Consider the following 5434-nt stretch of genomic DNA (forward strand, 5'->3'; position numbering starts at 1 on the left):
GCCACAGCGATCTCCTCCTGCTCCGGGCTGGGTGGAGGCGGTGGTGGAGGCGGGCTCGCCGGCGGCGTCGCGGGGAGGCTGCGGGGGGTGGAGGTGGCCTCCGGCCCCTCACACAGCAGATCATACTCCTGAAAAAGACGGTCACAAACGGATATTAGTTTCTGTTCAACACGTGTGCACGCCCAAAACGGTAGGGGCGTGCGACGCACACATGCCCATGCACTCTCACACACGCCGCGGACGTCAGGCACGTCGCCAGGCGCAGCACCTCCGAGACCCGGACGAGCGTTCGTGTTGTCCAGGGCGTCGACGCGGTGCTCAGCCCGGGCGAGCACGAGGGCCACCAGACCCACCAGGTCCAGGACGAGACGACGCGAGCGTCTCTGCCTCGATGCGCACCATGATGTTCATCAGCCCCGGCCGCGCTCCCCTTTCCCGCGGCCTCACCGCTGGTTGCCCTCCCCGACGTCAGGCGCAAGCTGATCCAGGATCACGACGAGAGAGTGGGTGCACGGCCCACCAGGACACCGATGTCCTTCGAGACGAATCAGGGCCTCGCCGAGGCGAGCGCTCAGCGCTGCTCCCTTCCCACGCTCGCGCCGGCAAGTTCCGAGAAGACGCGCGCGTCCCTCCTCCCCCTCCCCTCCCCGACCAACACCGACAGGAACAGACGTGTTGCGACGCAGGGAATGACACAAAATCGTTTCGATCACTATTTTAAGCCAAAATTCAACCATTCATTAGCCGATTGCATCACCTCCTTTCTCTCAGCCCTCTGCGAACGCTCGAGGGACGAGAGCGGGAAAGAACAAAGACATCAAGCGAGCCGTTCTGGCGGGGCCAAAACGGACGCCCACCGCGACGCCAAGTGAAATCAGCAAATAAAAGGACGAAATTTTATGATTTGAGCATTCACCGAGCGGACGCAATCACACACAAGAGCACAGGCAACAGGTTTTGGCGCGAAGCGCCGCGCAAGAGAGGTTAAGGCGTACGCGCCACAAGAAAAGCACACTCGCTCATACAGAATTCGTACATTAAAAAGACACAAATCATGAGAAAACATAGCATAGAGAAGTATTTACAGCGCACGAGCGCGAGCACAAGCTTCTAGGTTAGGTGCAAGTCGATCAAGAAAAGAAATATACGGACTGTGATACATAAGCACTCGTGATTCTAGAGAAAAGGTGCAAGCTTAAGAAAACAGCGTACACAAACACCAAAGTGCTAGTATGTAGAACACACTCACCAGCGGATTGGGCGCGCGAAAAATAACGAACTTCGGTAGCTTCACGGCGACAACGATCGGACTCGAGGAACTGCATGGCGGCGAACACAATGGATATCACTGTACTCACCATGTTGAGCTCCTCCACGAGCGAGCAGTCCACCAGAGCGACACAATCTTCCTCAGTTGAGGAGTCGCCTCCATACTCCCTGATTAGATCCATGGCGCACACGGGCAGGAGCGTCGGCGGTGTTGCGCAACAGGCAGGAAGGAGGCAGGCGAACTGAGCCCTCAGGCGGGCGGCGGGCGGGACGCTGGCCGACGCCGCCGCCCCCTCCACCCCCGGTAACCACGGTAACTCCCGCCTCCGGACCGCGCCACCTGGGCGCTAGAGGGCGCGCAGAGCGCAGCGCGAAATTTCAAATTCGAAACGCAATCCACTCGCATCTCAACGACCCTTTCCCCAGATTTTTGATAACGGCTGGCTCTGGCCGGGCCGGCCATACTCTTTAGCGCACACCTCTCCCCCGGAAGGGGCGGATCCAGGCGAACGTGTTCAGACCTGGTGAGAGTCCACCCCTCCCACCTCCCGGCAGGGGCGGGTCCAGGCGAACGTATTGACACCCGTCGCAGGGGCGGGTCCAGGCTGACGAGTTGACACCCGTCTCAGGGGCGGGTCCAGGCTGAGACCCGTGTCGCTGACCTGTCGAGACCCGTCGCACCCAGCACTTGTACGCACGTGTACCCCCATCCTCGATAGGTTATGTTAGGCCCCATCACTTACGCCCCTCCGTCAATCCTCGATAGGTTAGGTTACGCCATCATACCTTAGGTCAATCCTCGAGAGGTTATGTTAGGGGTTGATAAGACCCACCCCATCGATAGGTTATGTTACGCCCCGTCACTTACGCCCAACCGCCAATCCTCGATAGGTTAGGTTAGGGGTTGATAAGACCTAGGTTCTGTTAGGGGTTGATAAGATCTAGGTTGAGTTAGGGGATGATAAGACCCACCCTTAGGTTGGGTTAGGTTGGGTTGGGCTCTGGATAGATGGATGTTAGAATGAGGTCCGATGTTAGAATAGGGGATAAAGATGGCGACCCGTTAGAATGGGGTATCTATACTACTCCTGCTCTTTTCCTTAAAAGCTATATAAGCGGGCTTATGCCATCGCCTCTGTGTGCGTCTGTCTGTCTGTCTCTCTGTCCGTTTCCCAAGAAGGACGTAAGCTAGAGGTTTGAAATTTTCAGGGTATTATTGTTGTTACTTCTGGGCAACGAAGCGGTTGGTGCAAATCCTGGCAACCATACCTGAGTGGGTCTGAGGGGGTAACAAAGAAATAAGGGTTAGTCCAAGAAGTGGGAAAACAATATTTTTTTTATGGTCTCCTACGGGGTAACTCGTGAAAGTAGAGTTCAGCGTCTAACGATACTAGGGAGATCCCAACAAACAGTGTACAATTTGACAAAAGCTGCAGTTACATAACATTAACTTTGGGGATTAATTGTTAGCCCGCCTTTCTGTTTTGATTGTTATTCATAAACTATACGTAACCCCTTAAAAATAACAGCTTACATTTATGTGTCCAAAGGCATTCCCCATAGCATTTGCTGTCATGAAGGACAAGTCCATCCCCTCATATGAGGCCATCTTGAAGGAGTTTAAGAAGATGGGCTTGAACCCAAGGGCAGCCATCACCGATTGGGAGGCATCAGAGCGTGCTGGCTGGAGGAAAGTGTTTCCAAGGAAAGACATCCTTGGATGTGTGTGGCACTTCATCCGAGTAAGTATCAAAACCTGTCACATCAAATTTTACAGAACATTAAAATACTGGTGTTGGCACAACCGTTTTAGACACAATAATGTTCACATTGGTTTAGGGGGATCCAGAACTGATTCGGCCCTCTCAGATGAGTACCAACTAAATCTCAAAATAAATATCCAAACTCTTTATCTTAGAATCGTGGTCCATTTTAGTTTAATCTGATTAGTTTCTCTATGTTGTTGACAAATCAAACAGCTCTTAAGTAACTTTTGTTCTTCTTTCTTTCAAGATGAGACCCTCTACCTTTAATAACAAAAGAGCGCACGACTTTAAAACGTTCGCATAAACTTTCAATTTTCCCAATATTAGTCTACATTAAGGTATGGCTTTTAGGTGGTCATATGGTACCTCAGCTAATGCCTTATTAAATGTAGAATAAGTTATTCAACACTTTTAGATTTTTGGTCCTGATGGAAATTTTGATTTTATAGAATTAATTTTTGAGATTTTATTTAGATTCATGTGAGTTCTCAAACAGTTCAGTTCTGGGTCCCCGTAATTGACTTTTCTTACCTCACTCAGTTCTGCATTTGAGTCCAAGTTCTGTCTATAGTTGAATATCAATCCTTGTTCAGCATTACATTAATATTGACACTGTCAAAAGGGGCTGCTCTCCTAACCTACATATAACTCTTTTATAGTCTCTTCTTGGCGCCTCTGCTCTATAACGTAAGCAAAATACAGTAATTTGAAACCCCAGAAATACAAATAAGAGTGTTGAGCAAGAATTTCAAAGATCACAACAGTCTATCACTGTGTAAAATAGTCGTCAGTTTACAGGAAAATTTTCCACGATGTGTGTTGTCAAATTACAATTTGAAATTGTATATTTACAAGCACTTTGAATTTACTTGATCAACGAACACGAATGGGCTGTTGCAAATTTACAACATGTTTTGTAAATCAAAATTACAGGGGGTGTTCAAAATTTGCAAGAATATTTTTCACAGGGTCTTACATTACTACATGTTGTTTTCAGTGTCTACATGATAAGGCCGTGTACTTTGGCCTGAAGGAGTTTTGGCAGACCAGTTCGAAGGGGAAGGAGGAAGACAACGCCTCACTCTTCTTGAGGTTGTGCTGCCGGATCTACGACGGTTCACCCAACGCCTTTCACCCACCCCCTGTTACACCCAACTCAACCTTGCCCACCATTTTTTCACCCATTTCTTTTAATCCAAAAAAGTTTGACCCAATGACCACATGGCCCACCTTTTTATCGTCGAGCGAGTCCCAGAGTAGAAAGACATCCCCCATGAAGGTCAAGGTGAACTCCCTGTTTAGGGACGGGAGTTCACGCAGTGTCTTGGGGTTGCGAGGAAGGATGGCCTGTCGAGTGCAGTTGATAGTCCTTTTGATAGCTGCATCGTTTGGCAGCTTCGCCAGAACGACCTGAACAGCGGATACGGACACGTGTGACAGAAAAGCTTCCCCGCGCACGGGTACGCCCTCCGCGTGCACTCCATTGCTAACCTGCGGAATGCGCTGCAGTTGATTGGACGTAATCTGGATGGGCGGGGCCTCGGGCTGCTGGACACTCAATGCCTTGATTTTATTAATTATTTCTTTGGCTGCTATTTCGTCCTGGTCTGGAGCATGGGAGTGCTCGCCCTCCTTCACCACGACGGGCTGGTCGCCGATAGTGATATGGCACGCGCCTTGCAGTCGGGTTTCCGCGAGCAGACCCAGTAGATTCTTTCTTTCTTTCTTGAATGTTTGTGATATTGGAATCCCTTGCTTACTAGAATTTTCCCCCCTCTTTTTGACTTTAGAAATGTTGGTGACATGTTGAAAAAGTTGGCCGAAATGAAGTGATAGTGGTGGGGGTTGTCATTCCAACGAAGGCACTTGTTCCAACAGTGGGTGAGGGGAAGCGGGGCTAGTAAGGTGGGCCAAGTGCCGGCGGGGTAACATGAACTTGGGGGAAATGAGGTGGACGAAAAATAAGTGGGCGAAAGTGTGTTGGGCATTGGTGTTTGGGGTCAAAGGCGTTGGGTGAACCGTCCTGATCCCGTGCTGCCTCTTGCCAAGACTCCCGGCCAAACTGATCAAAGTTGGGTATGGTGTGGTCCTGGGTTTTCTAAAGGATGTTGTGCCACAGTCCGTCCATCAACGGTGTGAGCAGTTCTCTGAGTATTTAAACAGCACTTGGGTCAACAAGTCGGACCAGTTTCTCCACGAGCTCTCCGTTGATGGACGGCACATCTGCGTCACCAGTGGCCTGGAATCTATAAACAGAAAAGTGAATGCTGCCGTCAGGGACAAGCACCCAACATTTTGGAAGTTCCTCCGTAAGTAACCATAACACTTCACCAAAGGCTTTACTGTAGAGTTGTGAACTCTTTCACCATTTTCTTTAGAAAAAACTTCAGGTCAAGGGG

Source organism: Frankliniella occidentalis, unplaced genomic scaffold, assembly GCF_000697945.3.
Source record: "Frankliniella occidentalis isolate FOCC.00 unplaced genomic scaffold, Focc_3.1 Scaffold409, whole genome shotgun sequence".
NCBI lineage: Eukaryota > Metazoa > Arthropoda > Insecta > Thysanoptera > Thripidae > Frankliniella > Frankliniella occidentalis.